This window comes from Macaca mulatta, chromosome 17 (assembly GCF_049350105.2).
Source record: "Macaca mulatta isolate MMU2019108-1 chromosome 17, T2T-MMU8v2.0, whole genome shotgun sequence".
NCBI classification, from domain to species: domain Eukaryota; kingdom Metazoa; phylum Chordata; class Mammalia; order Primates; family Cercopithecidae; genus Macaca; species Macaca mulatta.
This window is the reverse complement of record NC_133422.1, coordinates 96901933-96912158: the sequence shown is the minus strand read 5'-3', so window position 1 is coordinate 96912158 and position 10226 is coordinate 96901933. Positions and strand designations below refer to the sequence as shown.

The 10226-nt window shown below is 34.3% G+C and overlaps 1 pseudogene; it reads left to right on the top strand.

Moving 5' to 3' along the window:
- Positions 1-9590: 9590 nt before the first annotated feature.
- On the top strand, positions 9591-9935 carry LOC144336178 (large ribosomal subunit protein eL39-like; annotated as a pseudogene).
- Positions 9936-10226: the final 291 nt, after the last annotated feature.

Genomic DNA, 10226 nt, shown 5'->3' with positions numbered 1-10226 from the left:
ATCTTGTGTGCCATATTCATTCAATAAATGTTAGATATTATTACTACCGTTCCTACCGTCACCATATCCTCATTTAGGAATATTTACTTTGTACCTGCTTTGTGTCAAGCACTGGACTTACAAGGGTGAAAACAATTATGGACAAGGTCTCTTCTATCCTAGAGCTTACATTCAGTGGTGAGATACAAGTAAGGATAATATTTAAGCAAAAAAGTCAAATAAACAAACAATAAGAAATGCATGAATTAACATAGAGTGAAATGATTAAAAGAAAAAGGGGTTTATTAGACTGAGTTGTCCGGGAAAGCTTCTCTGCGTTTGTGATATTTAAACTCAAATTTCATGATAATAAAAAACAAGCCAGTAAGGTGAAAGAGGGAAAATGGGGAGATAACTGTCAGTGAAAAGCCTATAGGACTGAAAACGTAAGGGGTGTTTGAGGAAAAGGAAAGCAGTCAGAGTGGCTGGAGAGTGTGGACAAAGCGGAGGGAGTCAAAAAGTACGGCCAGGGTTGGCACACGGAGAGCAGCTGGACAGGCTAAGGAGTCTGAGTGTTACTTTTTGTGCAAATGGAAGCCATTGCAGAGGAGAGACAGATTACATGTATGTTTCAAAAAGATTGGGTTGGGGCAAAGGAAGAAGCAGAGACTTAGGTTAGGAGGCTACCAACGTGGCCCATGTGAGAAACAATGGTGACCTGGTCTACAGAGGTGGGAGCCAGGGTGGAAAGAAGAGGAAAGATTAAATTTTTGGAATTACTTTTTTGCCGTGCTGTCTACTTGGCCACACATCAGACAGATACCCACAAGTGTTCGATGATAGCGATCGTCATTCATAACATTTATTACAGACCCAGACACTGTACTAGTTATTTGGAATTTAAACTTATAGTCTTGTAGGGAAAATGGACATATGAAAATTAATAAAACACAGTGTGATATTAACTCCAGTGAGCCAAAATAGATGGTATGAGTACTCAAAGGAGCTCACTCATCTGGGGCTTTCCAAAAGAATTCATGGAAGAAATAATATTGGATTTTAGTTTCCATTGATGATGGGTTGGAGTTTGGCATGTTGAGAAATGGGCAGAAATGCATTCTGGACAGAAAATGGAGGTGTGTGGCTCAGAATTATAAGCGTTCATGGAGTGTTTAGAGAAAATTACATGAATTGCTGTGACTGGAACACGGCAAATAGATAAGACAGAATGGTGAAGAGAAGGGTGAGTGTGATGGAGTTTTATTTTGCAGGAAGGAGTGCTGGGGAACTGGCAAACCAATATGAGATATAAAAATTGTTAAAAATTTGGCAAAGATTCAGAATTTAATTTCAGGAAAAATTTCACTAAAAACCAAATTAACCAAAAACTATATATCATAATATTAATTCTGATAAGTATTTACCACAAAACCAAGGGTAATTGACTAAATCACTCCTTGACATAACAAGATGAAACCAATAATATCTCTGCGGAGCATGCAGAGTAACTAGCTAATATGAATACAGGAACTGTGTCCTTTTAGAACCATGTTAACTGCTTATTGTATAAATGTTCATGCATTCATTTCTTTTAGCAAACAGCATAAGCAAGGAAATAATACTTTAATGCATTTATTCAGTGGTAACAATGATACTTGCATTAAATCAGATTTATCTGACAACAAATTTTGAAAGCACTTTACACAGAATATATACCCGAACATCAGTTGCTACAAACATGACAAAGGACTTAGATATTTAGTCTATCATGAATTCATAATAATAAATAAGAAAAACGTTAAGACAAACACATAAATGACAAAGAGCTTGAACAGACAATTCAGTGAGAAGGAAAAACAAATACCCAGACATAAAATGCAATGCAGTGTACAATATATATGTATATGTGTCTTGTCTATATATTTATGCTCACAGCTCAAATCATGTAAGTGAAATTCAACTTATATTGTTTATAAAAGTAAATTGTTGGCAAGCAGTTTGACAATATGTATAAAGATCCTTAAAAGCTTTTATATATTTGGTAAGTAATTCTGTGTCTGAGAATCTATCCTAAGAAAACAAACCTAAGTAGGTAAAGTGTTACAGTAATGAAAATAGCTGAAATTTCTATCTATAGAGAAATGTTTTGAGATTCAGTGGTAAAGTCATTTCATGTAATATGATACAGATTTTGAAATATGACTTATTAAAATTGTGCAATAACATAGGAAATGCTACCAATAGAGGATAAAAATCAGAGTAAAAATTATGTTTATGCTTAAAGTATATGAAATACCTTAGACACACACACACACACACACACACACACACACACACACACAGAGAGAGAGATGAAAGACATTTACTATGTGGATGTTTCTAAGTGAAGGAATACAGTTCTTTTATTTTTTTTCCTGAATGTTTCATATTTTCTTGAAGCAGCACATAATACTATTATAACATCATTTTACTTAAAATTTTACAACTTTATTGTCAGATGACAGATTAATTCTATTTTAAATTATAAAAATTTAAGACCGGAGAATTTTTTAAAACTAGCTCAGGCACAATATTAGGTACCAGTGAAATAATGGAAAAAAACCGGTCCCTGCCTTTGAGCAGCAACTCGACTCGGGCATGGTGAGATGCACAGCTCCTGGTCAGGTCCCTAGCTTGTGGAAACCATCATAACCAGGCCTTCCAAACAGATGGTATCTATCCACTAGTTTCTGACTTTTTTTTTTTTAAAGGGTGAATCTCACTATGTTGCCCAGGCTGGCCTTGAACTCCTAGGCTCAAGCGATCCCCCTGCCTCATTCTCCAGAGTAGCAGGGATTACAGGTGTGTGCCACCACATCTGACTTCCATCAACTTTTGTTAAAGATTGCCAGGGTGGAGCTGGGTGTGATGGCACATGCCTGGCAGTCCTAGCTACTCAGGAGGCTGAGACGGGAAGATAACTGGAACCCAGGAGTTCAAGGCCAGCTTGGGCAACGTACTGAGACTCCATCCCTAAAATAAAATATAATATAATAAAATACAAAATAAAATAAAATAAAATAAAGATTGCCAGGGTGATAATTTAATTTGCCCAAGAAATTCACCACATCCCCACTACATGTGAATAAAATTTTCTATCATATAATTTTTCTTAATCCTGTTTTTATAGGAGATGACAAACAGTTATCACCATTCTTTATATAATAGCCCACCTAATATTAAAAGTAGAATTATGCTTTTTATGGTCTTCCCCAATCTGCCTGTGCTATCCATGCTGAGAGACACCTTCAGAGTTAACACAAATAACTTTGTTTTACAACTATAGTCTATTGCTGATTGTGAAATTTGTGATATATTAGCAGAAATTGCCTTGACTACTGAATTCGCATATGTCCAGTTGGTCTCCACCTAGGACTTCGTGACTTTTGCTTTTCCTGATGAACTGTTTTTCACTTTTCCAATATTTGTGCCTAACAAGTCATTCACTGCCTGTTTCAGACCACATTTTTCTGTATCACCCAAACATTAAGCTTGACTTATGTTTTTCTCAGTTGAATGTCACTTCACCATTTAATGAGAAAGTTGTATCTCTCTAGATTGCTAATTGTTAGGTGATATGGTACACAATATAAATATTATTTTGCCAGCATAAATAACATTTCTATCTTCTTAGTAATCTATTGAATGATCTTCTTATAGAGGCAGATAAAATTGGTTGCCATGGTGAGCTTATCATTAGACTTATCAAAAGATTAGTCAGTCTTTTGATGGAAATAAATTTTTGACTAGAAATTTCCGGGTAACATCTGTAGTCTTTATTAAGTTTTGATTTATATGATTTAAATTATAAAATCACATTCATCATATAAAATTAAAATATAACAGGTCAGAAATAAGAAGTGAAATTCTCTTTCTCCCATCATCCCTGGTTTCCTTTATTAGAAACTCTATTGAGATTTTCATATGTATCTGCATATATTAATCTAGACGTTTTCCTGTATCCACAACATTATATATGTATATAATGTATTATAACTTACATAACTTTTATATAGTATCTATATATTTTGGTTTTACTCAAATGATATCATAGTATAACATTATTCTGCGGCATTTTCACCAAAATTATCATGCAAAAATGTTCACATCAGTCATTTTTAGATCTTCCTTATTGTTTTTTACAATAAGGAAAAAGTTTTTTATAATTACACATTATTTGTGTGGATTATTATGAACTATTTCACTAACCTTAGTGAGTTAGTCAATGATACCAAGTGCCTGCAATGTGCTTGGACTTATGTTGGATGTCACGGAGACAATGGTGAACAAAGACCAAGACTTTGTCCTCAAAGTGCTCACATTTTTGTGTCCTTAAGGGTAAGTTTTTCACTATTATGGCAGCTTTTCTATTCAGAGTAAATTTTATTCCATTTACATTTATTGATTTCATAAATGTGTGTGGTCCTATTCTGATGTCTTAGAAGATTGTATTTCATGATTTATTGTTTCCTTCTTATCTGTTTATAGCTAAATAGAATATACTCTTTTTTCTTTGTATTTTTTGAGGCGTGAAAAATGTCAGCTAAACTAACCAGCTTCTTTTAGTAGTTTTCTCAATATCTTTAGATAATACATTTGAATAACTATTTTTTGATTATAAACTTTGTACAATGTCTGTCTGCTTTGAAACTTAGAAATTACTATGTTTGTATTTTCCTTTACCCCCTAATTTTAGTACTTTACATGATTGTAAAATATCAAGGATTATAACATTTACATTCTGTTCTGTAACCATAATTATCTTGTTTATTTAAATCTAGTTTTTCATTTATATTGATCTAGCACTAGCACTCATCCTTTATAGGGAACACATTATTTAAATTTATCTCTTGCTTGAAGATATCTTTCTCTCTCTCTCCATGTATATATATAGCCATATATATAACCATAGATATGATACATATATCCTTTACATGTATGATGCATAACTTTAAAAATGGCCAATATATTTCATATGTCCTTGAATATTCCAAAAAATATATTATTTTTGTCTATATACTTGACTGAAAAATCTTGGCTGAGTATTCAATGTATGAGTCATATATTTTTTCTGTTAGAATTTTGCCAGCATTTCTCCACTGCATTGGTCATTGGAAGTTGATGTCTGAAATGCTCCCAATTTGCTTTTTCTCCACCACACTGTGCCAAGCACACTGTTCAGTGCTGGAGGCACAAAGAGGGAGAAGTCTCAGATCCCTTCATTGAGAAGCGCCCCTACTAGGGCGTGGTTGAACCCGAAATCAGTCATCTGGCTCATGGGCATAATTCTAACCCAATATTTTTGAATAGAAAGTTTATCTTTTGTCTTAAGGTCCAGTAACTTCACTAGAATCTTCAGTTAACGTTCCACATCATTTCTTTGTAAACACAGTGTGATTCTTTAACTTCATCATTTTTTTATTTCAAGAAAGACTTCTTTTGTTAAACCATTGAGCTTTTGCCTGTTTCTTTGTTTTTGTTTGTTTTCTTCAAGAATATCAATTTTGACTATTTGGTCACTTTTTGTCTTCCGTTAACTATTGTTTTCTGTCTCCAGTGAGTTTATATGTTTATTCCTTTATTTTTGTGTAATTTGCTTCTTACTGGTTTCAGCAGTATATATTCCATTCTTTTCTTTTTTAAGTGTAGTTTTCATCTGAAAAATGACTATACTGATATTTTCAATTTATTTTCTGAAATTGGTGAGTTCATGTTTTATCTCTGTTATCTTTGATCCCTCTTTTATATATTTAATATCTTTTTAAAATTCTTCACCCAGAATCCATGGTCCATGTTACATGTTTTCTTTAGATTCTTTAAGAATATCATTTGATATAAATTTGGTTCTGCTTATTGGGAGCAATTCTTTTATAAAATGTGGTATTTATCTGATCTTTGATTCTTTCTCTCCCTCCTGTATTCTCTCTTTGAGATGAGCAGATCACCCACAAAGAGGATTAGGCTTGTTGTAATTGGATGTTTAAATTACACATTTTACTTTTGTAATTTAGAGTTTACTTATCACTCTAAGATCTGGTGACCTTGGTATGCAATTACAAAGAGGGAGGTTCCTCTTTCTTCAGCTCTTCTAACTCCATCTAACTCCATCTTTGGCAGTTTCTTGGTGTCAGGAGTTTTAATGGGAAAAACAAAAACAAAAACAAAAATGGCCAATATTTGTCATTCACCTCTAGTCAGCCTCTTCTACTGTTCTGGGAAGTAGAAGTTAAGCCTACGTTTTCTCACCCTAAGTAAAGGATCACTAATTACCAGTTACTTTTAAGAAATCTGCATCTTGGTCAAGATCTAGAGAGATGAGTTGTCCCTTATTTTTTCTCTCATTTTGTATCAATTCAATTGTATTTTGCAATAGTCTTCTTTGTCTTTTTTTGTGGGGTTGTCATAGCTTCCCAGTTTCATTGCAATCATACTTTTATCTAATTCTTAATTATTTTAATCAATGTTTTAAATTACAATGTAGGAAGTAAACAAATATTTTTTTCTTCTTATATTTTACAAGAAATCTCCATTAGTATGCTTCAAAATAAAGTAATCAAAGTAAACATTTGCATCAATTAAAATTTTTTTTTTTTTCAAAAAGAAAACACTTCAGTGTTTTCAATTCTTAGGTAAAGTGTTTTCAGTTCTTAGGGACAAATGTATTCTGGAATTCTAATTTTGATTTCTTCACTTACCAGCTGTGATTCTTCTATTTAGTCATTAAATTTTTCTCAGTCTTAAGGGGATAAAAATTGCTACTTACCTCACAAGGCTATTTTGTGGGAAGCAAACAGAATAAGACATGAAAATTTGGAAAGCTACCAATTCTAATGCAAGTATCAGGTACAGTCAATATTTACATTTTACATATGGAAAAACACTTCCATTTTTCCACATGGAAAAAACCCCAAGTCATGGCTTATAGAAGACCATAATAGATTCTGCTTTTTGCTTGAGTTGTCTTCGGATGAGCTCTGATTTTTTCACCAAGTCTGATGGAGATTGACAATAGTGCGTATCAGTGTGTCCGTGCTTGCAATTACTTCCATTTATCCTCACCTTCCGTCATGTTTGCTAAAAGAGATAATGAACCTGGCAGTTCTGTTTCTGAGCGTTTGCGAGGCAGAAATGGATATGGAGAGTTAAGAAGTTTATACCAGAAAGAGCCAAAATTTACTTACACAAAAACATAATGGAGAAATAAAGGGCAGTGGAGACCTCATTTTGGAGGAAAGTTTTGATGGAGGATGAGAATGAAAAAGGAAGAGAGAGGCCAAGTTAAAAAGAGAGAAAAGACATTTTAAATTTGTGTTTTTTCTTTATGAATTGAATTTCTTTTAATATTTTCAAAAGATACAAGTATGTGTTAGAACTATTTTTAATTACTTTGGGATGAAGGACTGTGTTTCTTTATGATACAGAATGACATAGGACTTACATGGGATGCCTCCGATTTCCTCTTCCTATCTATTGTCAGCTCTTCTCCATCCCGTGCTGTGCCCTGGGAGACTGACCTTGACCTTTGGCGAATGGGCTGCATGATCAAGCAACTAGCAGGAGAAGAGTGAGATTGGGGATTTTGTCCTAATACCCTCTTCCTGACAGTCACTGTGGACCAACTGTGTCGTTTGACAATAGGTCATGGTTCCTCTGAGATCCTTCCCTGATTCCAGGTTTAAATAACCACTCCCCTCTTACCCTTTTTGACTCAGGTGTTTTAGCCCCCCACCATCTTTAGCTCCCAGATAGTGTTACTATCCTTTGTGGTTTCTGTACAACCTGTATAGACTCGTAAATAATTCCTTTATAAACTCCCTACTCAACAAGAAATGTGTTATTTTCTGCTAGAACCCCAAATCGTACAGGACAAAATGAAGCCCTTAGACTTATTTGGTTTGTAGAAATATGCTTTAAGTGTCTGATATTGTCCTAGAAAAAACACAGACGATTTAATGGCCATGTAACTCAATCAGCTGAAATGGTCAGAACTTTTTTTTTTTGGCCAGTTTTCATGCTTTATATATTTCATGCTTTCCACGTCAATAGTAGATGCTAATTTTATGGAGAAGGAGCAAAGAATGCAATTTTTTTTTGAGCCTCAACTTTGCGTTGGTGTCAGTGTTCAGCATTTCATTGTCCTTTGTAATCCTGGTATAAATCTCATAAGAAAGGTCTATTTTGCTTCATTTTTATAGATGAATATCATGAGTCTTAAATTGTTTCTCCAACTCTCAAAACTGGCAAATGACAGAGCTATGATTCAAACAGCTTTGATCTCAATTCATCTAAAATTGGTTTCCCAAATTTATTATACCTCAGAAGTACATAGAAATTCTTTTAAAAATACAAATTATGGCCGGGCGCGGTGGCTCAAGCCTGTAATCCCAGCACTTTGGGAGGCCGAGACGGGCGGATCACGAGGTCAGGAGATCGAGACCATCCTGGCTGAAACGGTGAAACCCCGTCTCTACTAAAAAAAAAAATACAAAAACTTAGCCGGGCGAGGTGGCGGGCGCCTGTAGTCCCAGCTACTCGGGAGGCTGAGGCGGGAGAATGGCGTAAACCCGGGAGGCGGAGCTTGCAGTGAGCTGAGATCCGGCCAGTGCACTCCAGCCTGGGCGACAGAGCGAGACTCCGTCTCAAAAAAAAAAAAAAAAAAAAAAAAAAAAAAAAAATACAAATTATTAGGATTATCTCAGATATGCCAAAAAAAAAAAAAAAAAAAAAAAAAAAAGAAAAAAAAAGGAAAGAGAAAACCTCTAGGAGTTCTCGATTTGGAAAGATTATCTAAGCCCTCACCCCTCACATGGTGATTGTGATATGCAGCCAGTTTGGAAAGACTAAAGTTTCAAATTGATTCTGCCCCTAAATGTCAATCAACTTTTTCCCCCTGGTTCTTATATTTGGCCTTTCAAATACCTTAAACAGAGCCATATACCAGAGAGTGAATTATTTCACTGTCTAAGAGTGTTTATTCTGATTTTCCCTCTAGGTCACTTCTTAAACAAATTCTGAATTGTAGCAATTCTGCACGAACTAAAAGCAATGTGAATTATGTCCAGAAATATGGTACTAGAAATATTTTTATCTGTACTAACATTATTTAAAACAAAATTATATTATAGTCCATGAAAATACATAGAGCCTAAATTAGTAATTCTGATATATACAAAGTGAGCTAAGTATATGTTTTTGTAAAAGTTGACATAAAATGAGAATATTGGTATTGAATTACTTCATAATCTCTCTCTAATCTTCATGCACAATAGGTACTGTCTCTATTGGAGGTGCCTTTCATGTGTTTAAGGAATGAAGAAGAAAATGTGGTATTATATAAACCCTTAGGACTTGAGACTGAGTCTTTGTCCTATTCATCAAATTATAATACTACATAATTTTTCACTGCCTACTACTCCATTTCTCCATCTTTTTTTTTCCATTTCTCCATCTTTAAAATGACAGCAAGTCCACCTTACTAAAGTTCAAAGAAATATCCTATAAAATCTGCTCTTTAAAAAAATAAATCATCCTTTCTGTGCCATCGTGGTGTGTGCTTGACTCTGCTTCTCGCCATGTCTTCTCACAAGACTTTTAGGATTAAGTGATTCCTGGCCAAGAAACAAAAGCAAAATGATCCCATTCCCCAGTGGATTCAGAAGAAAACTGGTAATAAAATCAGGTACAACTCCAAAAGGAGACATTGGCGAAGAACCAAACTGGGTCTATACGGAATTGCACATGAGACGGCACACACATTTATGCTGTCTGAGGGTCGCAACCATATTACCATATCAAAATGAAAATGTCACCACTATCTGGAGAGTTGGACATATTTTGTTGGGAATATATTTTTTTCTATCTGAATCTGTTATGAACGTGTTGGTTTGCTGGGTTCAGTAATAAATACGTGAGACCTTTTGTTCAAATAATCAATCAAGCACTGACTTCTGAGATGACATTAAATAAAAGTATCGAAATAAAAGCAATAAAATAAAGGTAAACATGAACTACTGTGGGCTTCATAAAAAGTCCAAATATCAATGAAAGTGTGTTATTCAACCATTGAGAATCCACCGCCTAACGTAATGCTTACCTGTTAGTAGGTGCTAAATTTTGGCTTTACTTGGCTATATTGGATCATTATTATATAATGTAACAGATATGTGCATGGATTTTTTAGAGCTACATTTATACTTGAAAATCTATCA